The following is a 15,714-nucleotide window of genomic DNA, read 5'->3' as shown; positions in this document are numbered from 1 at the left end:
AGAAATCTAGGTATATGGAATCTGCCTATTGCCGTTCATCCACAGTTAGCCGTGTATCATGTGAAATAACGGCAAGCTGAGTTGGGCTCGAGCGATGCTTTCTAAATCCGCACTAATTTATGGGCAGAAACTTTACTATCTCAAGGAAATTGATTATATTCGAACCTAGAATATGTACATTTTCTATAGAAGATCCAAAACTTCGGCTTCCGTAGTAGTCTTCTTAGATGGCGTGTACGGTGCCAGCACATCAGGTGACGTGTTATTAGAATTACCGACTTCCTGCGAAATGTTGAGTTGATATACTGTCACCGTACACACTATCGGCGATAAGCAGGTTGAGGGAGTAGCTACTCCCTAACAACAACTGACTTGATACCTTGGCACCGTACACACCATAGGCGATAAGCAGGTTGAGGGAGTAGCTACTCCCTACCAACAACTGACTTGATATCTTGGCACCGTACACACCATAGGCGATAAGCAGGTTGAGGGAGTAGCTACTCCACCATCGGCGATAAGAAGATGCAATTTATCGGATGTAGATGTTCAAAAATGTGTCTGAAATCTTATGGGACTTAACTGCTAAAGTCATCAGTCCCTAAGCTTACACACTACTTAACCTAAATCATCCTAAGGACAAACACACACACCCATGCCCGAGCGAGGACTCGAACCTCCGCCGGGACCAGCCGCACAGTCCATGACTGCAGCGCCTAGACCGCTCGGCTAATCTTGCGCGGGACGTAGATGTTTTGTACCTTCTAAAGGAGCTGTAACTATGATTCCCGGAATCAACTTCAGCACCAAAAGTCTTAAAGTGGCCTGAAAACGGTGTATGATCGAAACCACCTGTGTATGAATAAAAATCAGTATATGCAGCTTATCGTGTTATCCTTAAAGTATGTAATTCAGATTCTGTTGCTCCTTATCAGTGCTGCAGCTGGGTGGAACAATCTGTGTATTACTGACAGGTAGATCCTGAAAAGTTATTTTTGCTGATGAAACGTGGTTACATTTATTGGATACGTAAACACGCAGAATAGTCGACGATGGAGGAGGGTAATTCCTGTCAAAACATATTATTAACTCTATCCTGGACGTATTGGCGGCGTGTGCTCTTGCATTGTCCTGGTTAGGCCTTCTTATTAGTCGTTAGTTCCCTGAAGAAATGTTGCGATATATTGTCCACATACAGTTCACTAATTGCGCATCACACTTCCGCAGCTCCAACGTAAAGTGCTAGAAGCTTTCATCTACCCTAAAGAATACAGCCACGCTACATCAGAAAAAAAAGTCTCCGTATCAGTCTCTCCATGAGGCACAGACTACAGTTGTCAGGTACATTTGAAATGATCAGTCGATGCACTATCATCACTTCGTAAGGTTTCAGTTTCTATTTATAGCTCTGTGTGCGGATTCCACTGACTGCTACACGGAACAACGATTTCGCGGACTTCTTTCCGAGCCCACTCTAGAGGAATGAACGATATCTTTCTTCAAATATAGAAATTAAGGTACTGCTTTTAGCTAAGAACAAGACTCGTTTAATTTTTGAGTTTGGCATTATTGGTTTGCTACTATTCTTATTCGCATAGAATAAATACCCAGGCATAAATTTAAGAAGTGAGGCTAACATACAGGGTGTCCATAAATCTCGCTATCATTTTAAAAAAAAGTCATAACTTGGAAATTATTACAGAGAGAGCACCGTGGTTCGGTGTAGAACTTTTAGCAGCTTTCAGTCTTTTTCCTGCTGTACCAGAATTTCATTGTGTGCCCCATTCGTCGTCTGTACAACATCAAGGTGATGTTTGAGTCTACCCACGTACAGGTCAGCACTGCAGCATCAAACGTTCTGATTCCTTCAGTGATACATGCACGAAGGGTAGTAGTGTCACTGACTGCTGTTGTATAAACTCGATTCTCGACGTAAACCTACAAAAAAATAAGTCTAATGGCGTCACATCGAAAGAGGGCGGGAACCAAGCGATGCCGCCAAAACGATCCAGCCACCGTTCAGGAAATGTGTGATTCAGCACATCCCACATGTTCCAACTTCAGTGCTCGGGGAGCACCATCACGCTGGAAGATGAGAGAGGAGAAATTGCTAGTGAAAGTCAGCTAACTACACTCCTGGAAATGGAAAAAAGAACTTATTGACACCGGTGTGTCAGACCCACCATACTTGCTCCGGACACTGCGAGAGGGCTGTACAAGCAATGATCACACGCACGGCACAGCGGACACACCAGGAACCGCGGTGTTGGCCGTCGAATGGCGCTAGCTGCGCAGCATTTGTGCACCGCCGCCGTCAGTGTCAGCCAGTTTGCCGTGGTATACGGAGCTCCATCGCAGTCTTTAACACTGGTAGCATGCCGCGACAGCGTGGACGCGAGCCGTATGTGCAGTTGACGGACTTTGAGCGAGGGCGTATAGTGGGCATGCGGGAGGCCGGGTGGACGTACCGCCGAATTGCTCAACACTTGGGGCGTGAGGTCTCCACAGTACATCGATGTTGTCGCCAGTGGTCGGCGGAAGGTGCACGTGCCCGTCGACCTGGGACCGGACCGCAGCGACGCACGGATGCACGCCAAGACCGTAGGATCCTACGCAGTGCCGTAGGGGACCGCACCGCCACTTCCCAGCAAATTAGGGACACTGTTGCTCCTGGGGTATCGGCGAGGACCATTCGCAACCGTCTCCATGAAGCTGGGCTACGGTCCCGCACACCATTAGGCCGTCTTCCGCTCACGCCCCAACATCGTGCAGCCCGCCTCCAGTGGTGTCGCGACAGGCGTGAATGGAGGGACGAATGGAGACGTGTCGTCTTCAGCGATGAGAGTCGCTTCTGCCTTGGTGCCAATGTTGGTCGTATGCGTGTTTGGCGCCGTGCAGGTGAGCGCCACAATCAGGACTACATACGACCGAGGCACACAGGGCCAACACCCGGCATCATGGTGTGGGGAGCGATCTCCTACACTGGCCGTACACCACTGGTGATCGTCGAGGGGACACTGAATAGTGCACGGTACATCCAAACCGTCATCGAACCCATCGTTCTACCATTCCTAGACCGGCAAGGGAACTTGCTGTTCCAACAGGACAATGCACGTCCGCATGCATCCCGTGCCACCCAACGTGCTCTAGAAGGTGTAAGTCAACTACCCTGGCCAGCAAGATCTCCGGATCTGTCCCCCATTGAGCATGTTTGGGACTGGATGAAGCGTCGTCTCACGCGGTCTGCACGTCCAGCACGAACGCTGGTCCAACTGAGGCGCCAGGTGGAAATGGCATGGCAAGCCGTTCCACAGGACTACATCCAGCATCTCTACGATCGTCTCCATGGGAGAATAGCAGCCTGCATTGCTGCGAAAGGTGGATATACACTGTACTAGTGCCGACATTGTGCATGCTCTGTTGCCTGTGTCTATGTGCCTGTGGTTCTGTCAGTGTGATCATGTGATGTATCTGACCCCAGGAATGTGTCAATAAAGTTTCCCCTTCCTGGGACAATGAATTCACGGTGTTCTTATTTCAATTTCCAGGAGTGTATTTCCCGTTGTTGTTGTTGTTGTGGTCTTCAGTCCTGAGACTGGTTTGATGCAGCTCTCCATGCCACTCTATCCTGTGCAAGCTTCTTCATCTCCCAGTACCTACTGCAACCTACATCCTTCTGAATCTGCTTAGTCTATTCAACTCTTGGTCTCCCTCTACGATTTTTACCCTCCACGCTGCCCTCCAATACCAAATTGGTGATCCCTTGATGCCTCAGAACATGTCCTACCAACCGATCCCTTCTTCTAGTCAAGTTGTACCACAAACTTCTCTTCTCCCCAATCCTATTCAATACCTCCTCATTAGTTATATGATGTACCCATCTAATCTTCAGCATTCTTCTGTAGCACCACATTTCGAAAGCTTCTATTCTCTTCTTGTGCAAGCTATTTATCGTCCAAGTTTCATTTCCATACATAGCTACACTCCATACAAATACTTTCAGAAACGACTTCCTGACATTTAAATCTATACCCGATGTTAACAAATTTTTCTTCTCCAGAAAAGCTTTCCTTGCCATTGCCAGTCTACATTTTATATCCTCTCTACTTCGACCATCATCAGTTATTTTGCTCCCCAAATAGCAAAACTCCTTTACTACTTTAAGAGTCTCATTTCCTAATCTAATTCCCTCAACATCACCCGACTTAATTCGACTACATTCCATTATCCTCGTTTTGCTTTTGAAGTTCGAACATGTGGGATGTGCTGAATGACACATTTCCTGGACGGTGGTTGGATCGTGATGGCCTCATCGCTTGGCTCCCGCGCTCTTTCGATGTCACGCCATTAGACTTATTTTTTGTAGGTTTACGTCGAGAATCGAGTTTATACAACAGCAGTCAGTAACACTACCACCCTTCCCTTTATAGTGAAGAAAAATGAGCATATCTCGCTTTCATACATTAGGCCAGACCAAAAACTATGCTTCAGACTGCCACTGATTTGTTCATGTGTGTTGTGTGGGTCTTCGGAGCCCCAAATTCTTATTTTTTGGTTATCCACATGTCCAGAAATGTGGAACGTTTCTTCATCTGAAAGTAATAATTTTTTAGATAATCACTGTTAGTTTCTACGAAGGACAGCATCGAATACGCGAATGCACACCGCAGAGGACGATCGCTGAGTGCAACGCTTGGACCATTTGCATTTTGTACCCAACGAAGTGTAACTGCTTACGCAACACCTTATGAACATTTGATCTTACTTCCTACAATTCGGACGATACGGTCTCCGTTGAAATGCGCATTTCTCTTTGTCTACACGTGCTTCAGATACAGGGGGACGACCACTTCGAGAAGGTCTTAGACACTGCCTGTCTCTTTGAAGTTTCTGAACCACCTCATCATGCTTGTCTTTGCCGGTGGTGCCCTCCTATAATGGCGTCCACAATTCTGTAGTCGCGTTGCCATAGATTTTGATTCTGCATACCAGATGACGCATGTCACCTTTTCCTGGTCTGCTGCTATTTTTCTGCATTCCAAGTCAGATCTGGAACAAAGGACAAAGGAAAAAACTTTGAGAGCTATTAAACTTTTTACAAAAAAACTGCGGTTCTGTATCTTTAATAATTTACAATTTATGATATTTTGATTCGATAGAGGGACTTTATGGACACCCAGTATAATCTATTGAGTAGAACGCAAAAGGACGTCGTTGATTTTTTTGAAGAATTATAGAAAAGTGTGATGCAGCTGCAATGGGAACCGCGTTAAGGATCTATTTGTGACGTGTCCTAGACTAATGCTCGGCGGGGTCAGGGATTTTCTCTGCCTCGTGATGGCTGGGTGTTGTTTGCTGTCCTTAGGTTAGTTAGGTTTAAGTAGTTCTAAGTTCTAGGGGACTTATGACCACAGCAGTTGAGTCCCATAGTGCTCAGAGCCATTTGAACCATTTTTGAACTAATGCTCGAATACTAACAACATTTGTTATATCGGATTAAAGGACGACCATATCGAAAGAACCGAAAAGCAAGCCAATAGACTTCGAACAGGCTGCTTCAGGCGGTGCTAGAGTGTTGCGGATAGTCACAAGTAGTCTTCTGGAGATAGACATCTTTCTTTTCACCAAATAGTGTTGAGCGTATATATGAGCCTATGAAACAATTTTGTTCGTTGCATCATATAATTTTGAGGACTATGAGAACAACTTAAGGAAGATGAAGGGGCTTTCTGACTCACACATTCATTAAATTTTTCGTGCTCAGTTCCTGTGTGCAACAGGAAAAGGAGAAAATAACAGAGTACCTTACCCCATGGATTGATGATGCATTTATGTAGATGAAGTTCGATGTTAATAAAATGTTTGAAAAGTGAGCAGATTCTTGGTAAACATTAAGTGGATTATTTAATAGGATTCTGGACAGTTAAAATTGCAGGTAACGATGCACAATGAAAACAGGGAGAAACCGCTACGTCATCAGTGCAACAGCCTACCGCAGATCTGTTCGCGATAAATATGCCGGTTCTCATAAAGTTTAATTGCCCTGGAATGCAGACCGACTTGGTCATCTTCTCATTCTTTGTCCGCATTCCTGAGACAGGGATTCCTGTCTACGAACTAGCTAGCTGGCGGAGAGCTACGGACGAGTCAATTAGCGGTCGTCGTAGTCGTTGTCAACCTATCCTTGCACTTATCTTCTTACACAGCTCGCGTACGAATCGCTAGCTTAGTCTCTGTTTCCCTTGCAATTCACAGAAGGGCAATAAAGGTGCAGGTAGGTACTAGACTGTCTCAACCTTTCGTGGGATAAAAGCGAACCTGTTTTTACGTACCTGTCCTGACTTCGCTGTTAGTAAACATCTACATCTACATAAATACTTCGCAATTCACATGGTGCGTCGCAGAGAGTACTCTGTACCACTAGTAGTCATTCCGTTTCCTGTTCCACTTGCCAATAGAGTGAGGGAAAAACGACTGTCTATATGTCTCCGTATGAGCTCTAATTTCTCGTGTCTTATCGTCGTAGTCCTTACGAGAAATGTATGTTTGTGGCAATATAACAGACTTGCAGTCAGCTTCAAGAGCTGGGTCACTAAATTTTTTCAGTAGTGTTCCTCGAAAAGAACATCGCCTGCCCTCCAGGGAAGCGTCTCGTAACACTTGCTTGTTGTTCGAACCTACCGGTAACAAATCTAGCAACCCGCCTCTGAATTACTTCGATGCCTTCCTTTAATCCGACCTGCTACGGATTACAAACGCTTGAGCAGTACGCAAGAATAGGTCGCGCTAACGTTCTACATGTGGTCTCCTTTACAGAAGAACCGCATATTCCAAAATTCTCCCAATAAACGGAAGTCGACCAATCGCCTTCCCTAACCCAATCCTCACACGCTCGATCCATTTCACATCGCTTTCTAAACTACGTGACTACATCAAGCAGGACACTGCTAATGATACATCCGAACATTGCCGGCTTGTTTCTCTTACTTTTCACCATTAACTCACAATTTTTTTTTCAATTACAGCTAGCTGCCATTTACGAAACTAACTAGAAATTTTGTCTAACTCATCTTGTATCCCCCTAAAGTCACTCAATTTCGACTCCTTACTGTACATCACAGCATCATCACCAAACAACCGCAGACTGCTGCTCACCCTGTCCACCAGATCTTTTATGTGAACGCAAGCTAACAGCAGACTCGTCACCCCTCCCTGGGGCACTGCTGACGATACCCTTGTCTCTGATGAACACTCGCCGTCGAGGAGAAAATACTGGATTCTGTTACATAAGAAGTCTTCGAGCCACTCACATATCTGGGAACCTGTTCCATATGCTCGTTCCTTCGTCTGCAGTGAGACACCTTATCAAATGCTTTTGGGAAATCTAGAAGTATGGTATCTGTCTGCTGTCTTCCATCCACAGTTCGCAGTATATCATGTGAGAAAAGGGTGAGATGAGTTTCGCACGAGCGACACTCATTAAAACCATGCTGATTCGTGAACATAAGCGTCCAGGTGTCAAGAAAATTCATTATATTCGGACTGACAATATGTTCAACGATTCTGCACCAAAGCGATGTTACAGATATTGGTCTGTTATCATCTTACTTAGGAAAATGGTTTATTTATTTAACTCTTCAAGCGCATTTGGTATGGCTCTCATAAGGTCTTGCATGGTGCAGGTGGCTGGTGGTTGGTGATGAGGAACACTGAAGGAAATGGCTGTTAGTCTGCTCAACGCCACACTGGCAAACAACTAGGCTTTTGATTGTGTAAGAGGCTTTTGATTGTGTAAATCATGAAATTCTGCTAGACAAGCTCAAGTATTGTGGCATGAGTGGGACAGTGCACAAATGGTTTAATTCGTACCTAACTGGAAGAGTGCAGAAAGTAGAAATAAGTAGTTCTCGTAACATGCAAAGATCAGCACATTCCTCAAACTGGGGAACTATCAAGAATGGGGTTCCACAAGGGTCAGTCTTGGGTCCTTTGTTGTTCTTATTATATATTAATGACTTGCCATTCTATATTCATGAAGAGGCAAAGTTAGTTCTCTTTGCTGATGATACAAGTATAGTAATCACACCTGACAAACAAGAATTAACTGATGAAATTGTCAATACTGTCTTTCAGAAAATTACTAAGTGGTTCCTTGTAAACGGACTCTCACTGAATTTTGATAAGACACAGTACATACAGTTCCGTACAGTGAATGGTATGACGCCATTAATAAATATAGACCTTAATCAGAAGCATATAGCTAAGGTAGAATATTGCAAATTTTTAGGTGTGTCCATTGATGAGAGATTAAATTGGAAGAAACACATTGATGATCTGCTGAAACGTTTGAGTTCAGCTACTTATGCAATAAGGGTCATTGCAAATTTTGGTGATAAACATCTTAGTAAATCAGCTTACTACGCCTATTTTCACTCATTGCTTTCATATGGCATCATATTTTGGGGTAATTCATCACTGAGGAATAAAGTATTTATTGCACAAAAGCGTGTAATCAGAATAATAGCTGGAGTCCACCCAAGATCATCCTGCAGACATTTATTTAAGGATCTAGGGATATTCACAGTAGCTTCTCAGTATATATACTCTCTTATGAAATTTGTTATTAACAACCAAACCCAATTCAAAAGTAATAGCAGTGTGCATAACTACAATACTAGGAGAAAGGATGATCTTCACTATTCAAGATTAAATCTAACTTTGGCACAGAAAGGGGTGAATTATACTGGCGCTTAAGTCTTTGGTCACTTACCAAATAGTATCAAAAGTCTGACAGATAACCAACAAGTATTTAAGAAGAAATTAAAAGAATTTCTGAATGACAACTCCTTCTACTCCACAGAGGAATTTTTAGATATAAATTAAGAAAAAAAATATTAAAAAAATTAAAATTAAAAAATTAAAAAATTAAAAAAATAAAAATAAAAAATAAAGAAAAACAAAAAACACAATAAAATAAAGTTGTTATATTAACTTAAGTATGTTGTTAAATTAACCTAATTATGTCATGTATTGGAAAATTCGACTCGTTCCACATCATTACGAAATATCGTATTCATGATCCATGGAACTAGTATTAATCTAATCTAATCTAATCTAGTCCACAGAGAAACCCGAAGACTGCAGATTGGTCTTGCATCTCGTTGTGTTTGATCTCAATCTGTTGAGAGACCTCCATATTGACCACTTCTCCGAATGTCCAGGGTGAAGTTCTTCTTTTGCAGCCATCCATTCTCCCAAATACCGACATTTCTGCCGCCATCGCGAGATCCTTGCCGCATGTGGATTCTCGATGACAGCCTCAGTAGTTGTCAAGGAGCTCTTTCTTAATTTCAGCCTAGGGTGTGCGGGCTGACGGCCATATAGTGGATTGGCTTCCTTCGCTCTGGCCTTACTTTTCTCATATCTCGCAGCTACCTCACGTCTCATTTCAGGAGGAGCTATGCCAGCGAGATAATGGAGTTTGTCCACAGGAGCAGGTCTTAAGCAACGCGGGATAATCCGGCAAGACTCATTTAGAGACATATCTACGTTCCTGGCATGACTGGACTTGTACCATACCGAACATGCATATTCTGCAGTGGAATAACATAGAGAAAGCGCGCTTGAGCGCACAGTGCATGGATTAGCACTCCATGATGTACCTGTCAATTTTCGCACTACGTTATTTCTGGCTGCCAATTTCTGTTTGGTGTTTAGCCAATGCTTTTTATATGGTAGCGCGCGATCTAGAGTTGCTCCAAGATATTTGGGAGTAGGATTATGTTCGAGTACGATGCCTCCCCAGTTTATATTCAAGGATCTATTTGCCTGTTTATTCTTCAGGTGGAAAGCGCAGGTCTAAGTCATGGCAGGATTAGGTTTCGAGTAATCCCGGCGATAGTAAAAAGTGAATTCTTCCAAAGATTTTAATAACGTATCTTCTACAGTCTCAAAACAGTCAGCCTGAGTAGTGATAGCGTTGTCATCAGCATAAATAAAGCTTCTAATTCCTTCAGGGATAGGTTGATCGTTGGTATAGATGTTGAATAATAGCGGATTCTGGACAGTTAAAATTGCAGGTAACGATGTACTGTGAAAACACGGAGAAACCACTACGTCATCAGTGCAACAGCCTAGGCTGTTGTGGCCTTCTCGCAGCTACCTCACGTCTGATTTAAGGAGGAGCTATGTGAGCACGCTGCCTTGTGTTAGCCCATTTTTCTGAGTTCTCCATCTACTTTTCTTGCCCTGAAATTCCACAAAAAATCTGCTGTTCTGGAGAAGGTTTCTAATATTGCACATGAGTGTGAAGTCTTTAGTTATATCATAAACTTTATTCATAAGGAGCCGATGGCAGATCGTGTCCTAAGCCGCGGATAGATCGATAAAGACAGCACTGGTAATGAGGCGTTTCTCATATCCATTAATTAATTGAGACGTGCAACTTTTCCGTTCTCTGAAAGTGGTAATGGTTAAGAAGTAGTATTGTATACTTAAGTACAAGTACAGTTGTTTCTACTGAACAAGGAATACGTTTGTATCTTTAGTTACACGCTACAGCTACTGTACACTCTTATCTATTAAAAGAGGTGTTCCAAATGTCGTCCGTATTACGAGTGTACCCATCTCCGCATTGAATTTCGAACAGCGTATCATTTCCATATCTTTGACAGGTATTTACAATTCTCCGCTCTAGTTCTTCAACCATGTCGACTGGAGTACAGTGCACGGCGCTTTTAAAGTGATCCTAGACGAACAATCACTGAAAGGACAGGAATCATGTGGTCTAGAAGGCAAACGTATAGGTCCGTTTCGAACTGTTTATCGTTAAGTACATCGGAGAGCTAGTGCCGGTGCTTCGCCATTAGTGTACCACGTACTTTTCACGCAATAAGGTAAGACTGTATTCTCGTTGAGTAAAAGCAACTTCAATTTTACCCAAGTGTTCAGTAACTTATCTTAACTATGTACTTTCAACTACGTCACTTCGTACCATTAATTATGATATGTCCTGTGTGATGAATGTAGGTTGATTCTTACAAAGAAGAAGACAGCAACCAGCCACTATTAATAGTGCTATTTATTGAAGTAAATAGCGCCGTAACCGGTTTCGAACTGAAAGGTTCATCATCAGACGGCTGTTTACAAGATGCATTTTACATAATCGTCAATTTTTGATTTTTGTTCTTCCACTGTAGCGAAATATTCTTGGTGTGTTGGTGCCCTACGGTACAAAACAGTGTTAGAAGCGCCATATGTGAACATAACTAACCTCCAAACGATGAAATACAGAGTAAATAAATATTTCAGGTTAAGTGGTTATAGTACTTGAATCGAAAATTCCACTCAATTTTGTTGCGAAGTTGCAGGATTATATTTTTCAAGTGTTGCAAAATATATGCAGCACTTATATGATTTGCACATCACCATATTGTGAAAAGCATCACACACACACACGCACAAACCAAAAAGTATTTGCCGCATGTGAAGTTGACACAAAGATTGCAGTTTTACAAATACAACAGTGCCAGAGATGTTCTCTCTCAGAGATATTGTAATTTGCAGAGTGCTTTGATTTCACAGTATGAGTGTTTTTATAGAATAAAGATAACATAATGAAAATTAAAACACAAAGATAAATCTTACATTATGAGCATGTAATATTACAGATGAAGTTTACGTATGTAGTAACCATCTTGTGTGATGCTACTTGCATGGTATTATGTAAATACTGTGCTATATACAGGGAGCAACATAGAGGTGAGATAAAATGAATAATATGACAGTAAAAATTATATTATCATCATATGGCGCACTGAAATTTTGAATCAAGTATAGTTGCTATAATGTGTGACTAAGCAGGCATCTATATTTTGATGTAAAGCAGTGCCAAAGAAGTTCTTGTATTATCATATATGCATTGACAGTGAAATCTTTTTTTTAAAAAAAGGAATCAAGGTAACATTACAAGTATTTACATTACAAAGAATTAACGTTACATTGTGAGCATACCATATTCAATGAGCGTTAATTACAAATAAATTGGAAAAATGTGGTGGCCAGTCTGTATGAATGTTACTTATATGGTATTGTGTAAGTACTATGCCATAAACGGGCAAAAATATATACATGAGATACATGAATAATGTGACAGTGGAAATTATATTGATGTAGTATGGCACACCCATTTTTTTCAGCATTAATAGTGGGTAGTTGCTGTCTTCTTCTTTGTAAGAATCAACCTACATTAATTGTACACAGCCACGGTCTCACCATGTCAGTTTTAGACAAAATAGCACCTTGTGTGATGCCTATTACAAATAACAATGTAATGCCTCGTACTAGTCTTTTATTCAGTTCTCTGTACAAAGAGTAAGCAAAGGAGGGGTTCTGTTATCTATTTATTACAGATGTACAATTGCTCAAAGGATACAATATGTCTCTGTTTCTTTAACGTTTGTCATTTTCACTGATTTTTAATTTTCTGTAGCTAAACGCTGTTAAACCATTTTGAAATGCATAGCTTGGTTGCGTGGATTGGCCTCTTACTAACAGGTACCCCCCCCCCCCCCCCCTCTGTCTTTCATCTGTGTCGAAAGCAGATGATTTAATTTCTTTTAGTTGTATACAGATTTTGCAAAACAATAATTCACGCTGCCGCTTCTTTTTTATTCAAGTGGTGTCCTATTTAACGAGATGGATAAAAAGTATAAGTATTAGGAATTCAATCTGATATCTGCTCGTCCTCATACACGTTTGTATCGTTGTTTCCTAAGAACGAGCAACAGGCGAAAGAAATTTCAACCTTCGACCAGATTGCTGTCTATGTGAGATTTCACCCTGCAACAGCTTGAGACGGCCCTCCTTTCCGATTGCTGTGCAATCATGGAAATAATTTCCCGAGGCATGTTTGCCGAACAGCTTGATTAACTCAGTAATAGCGGTATGAATTCGAGAATATTATCGTCGGTCAATCAGCGACGAGATCTGGAACACAACAAGTGCATTTCCTGCACAAGGAGAGGGGAGTCGACTGGAAATTTAATGAGGCTTCGTTACCGGTACGTTATTTACTGCCTAATTTGCACCCAAGCAAATAATTTTCTGCTTGTGTAAGATCTTTTCATGCGTCATTCTGCTACATGCGCCTTATGCATCATAAAGGGTTGGACATGCTAACACGCTACGAGTATAAAATTGAATTCGAAAATATTATTTAAACCTTCCCTTCCTTTCTCCTCTCAGCTTATCTCTGGACCGCTTAGTATGGACATTATGCGTGATTATGATGCGGTATACCAGACGGCGCAACTGATTGACAATGATTCCCTTTCCCCCATGTTTATCCCATGATTCCTTAAACCTCTTTCCTACTTTCGGTCTAAATATCTACTGCTTCACATTGAGCGTAGGAAAGCAAAAATATAAATATAAAGTTAGTAAAAAAAGTCTTTCAGCTTGTCTACATTTTCTGTTACATTCATTTAAAATTTGAAGATGTAAATGTGATATTATAACAAAGCACGTTTTCATCCACGTAATATGCATGTATTTATTTTCCGACTACATTATTCTTAACAGGTTATGGGCTTTGAGCCCTCTCTAAAAACTGATCAGTCGCCTTACGTTCCTTGACATATTTTTACGTTTCTCTGTAGCAACAAATTTCAGATAATTTCAGTTGTCTGTTCTCAAGTTTCCCTAAGTTGCCACTTTAACTTGTACACAAAATTAGTGATCCAAACATATGGCTCAGAATTTTCTTTTCTCAATCCCATATGAATACTGATAGCAGTAGAGTTGTTGTGTTCAAAATTAATGTTTCTTTACCTGTATCCCTCAATTCGTTCGATGTTTGTTGACAAGGACTCCAAATACTGGAAATACACTGCAGTTGGTTGCACTACCGTCTTGTATACCATTTTTCCCCCTCGACGCTTCCAACAAATCCAAGTCTTCCATTTGCCTACATAACATTAAAACTAAAAACTAAACTCCTTCCGAACAGGCCATGAAGGCCCAAAGGTACCGACCGGCCGCCGTGTCATCCTCATCCCATAGGCGTCACTGGATGCGGATATGGAGGGGCATGTGGTCAGCACACCGCTCTGCCGGCCGTATGTCAGTTTCCGAGACCGGAGCCACTACTTCACAATCAAGTCGCTCCTCAGTTTGCCTCACAAGGGCTGAGTGCTCCCTTTTGCCAACAGCGCTCGGCACACCGGATGGTCACCCATCCAAGTGCTAGTCCAGCCCGACAGCGCTTAACTTCGGTGATCTGACGGGAACCGGTGTCGCCACTGCGGCAAGGCCGCTGGCCCTACATAACATTTGTTTGACATAACTCACTCATTTCATATCGCTGCGTAGTATTACACCTAAATACACTCTAAGATAAAACAAAAAACGACGTACCACGAAGGAACCATCCGAATGAGGCGGAAATCGGTGGATATGAAGTACTTGCACAGACAAACAAATGACTTCTATTCCAGATTGGATGATTTATTCAGAAGACAGAGGTTGACAAACTGAGCAAGTCAATAACGCGCTGGTCCACGTAAGCCCTTACGCAACCAGTCATTTGAATTAGCATTGATTGACAGTGTTATTCTACGTCTACATTTATGCTCCGCAAGCCACCCAACGGTGTGTGGCGGAGGGCACTTTACGTGCCACTGTCATTACCTCCCTTTCCTGTTCCAGTCGCGTATGGGAAGAACGACTGTCTGAAAGCCTCCGTGCGCGCTCGAATCTATCTGGTTTTACATTCGTGATCTCCTCGGGAGGTATAAGTAGGGGGAAGCAATATATTCGATACCTCATCCAGAAACGCACCCTCTCGAAACCTGGACAGCAAGCTACACTGCGATGCAGAGCGCCTCTCTTGCAGAGTCTGCCACTTGCGTTTGCTAAACATATCCGTAATGCCATCACGCTTACCAAATAACCCTGTGACGAAACGCGCCGCTCTTCTTTGGATCTTCTCTATCTCCTCTGTCAGCCCGACCTGGTACGGATCCCACGCTGATGAGCAATACTCAAGTATAGGTGGAACGAGTGTTTTATAAGCCAGCTCCTTTGTTGATGGACTACATTTTCTAAGGACTCTCCCAATGAATCTCAACCTGGCACCTGCTTTACCAACAATTAATTTTATATGATACTTCCATTTCAAATCGTTCCGTACGCATACTCCCAGATACTTTACAGAAGTAACTGCTACCAGTGTTTGTTCTGCTATCATATAATGAAGGATTCTTCTTTCTATGTATTCGCAATACATTACATTTGTCTATGTTAAGGGTCAGTTGCCACTCCCTGCACCAAGTGCCTATCCGCTGCAGATCTTCCTGCATTTCGCTACAATTTTCTAATGCTGCAACTTCTCTGTATACTACAGCATCATCCGCGAAAAGCCGCATGGAACTTTCGACACTATCTACTAGGTCATTTATATATATTGTGAAAAGCAATGGTCCCATAACACTCACCTGTGGCACGCCAGAGATTACTTTAACGTCTGTAGACGTCTCTCCATTGAGAACAACATGTTGTGTTCTGTTTGCTAAAAACTCTTCAATCCAGCCACACAGCTGGTCTAATATTCCGTAGGCTCTTACTTTGTTTATCAGGTGACAGTGTGGAACTGTATCGAACGCCTTCCGTGTACTGGGGGTACTGGTGAAGGATATCGTGCCAGATTCTGTCAAA

At 42.4% G+C, this 15,714-nt stretch overlaps 1 pseudogene; it reads right to left on the bottom strand.

Annotated features, from left to right (window-relative positions):
- Positions 1 to 14,201: 14,201 nt before the first annotated feature.
- On the bottom strand, positions 14,202 to 14,319 carry LOC126263779 (5S ribosomal RNA; annotated as a pseudogene).
- Positions 14,320 to 15,714: the final 1,395 nt, after the last annotated feature.

This window comes from Schistocerca nitens, chromosome 6 (genome assembly GCF_023898315.1).
Source record: "Schistocerca nitens isolate TAMUIC-IGC-003100 chromosome 6, iqSchNite1.1, whole genome shotgun sequence".
NCBI lineage: Eukaryota > Metazoa > Arthropoda > Insecta > Orthoptera > Acrididae > Schistocerca > Schistocerca nitens.
Note: the sequence above shows the minus strand (reverse complement) of the source record. Positions and strands in the feature narration are given on the sequence as shown.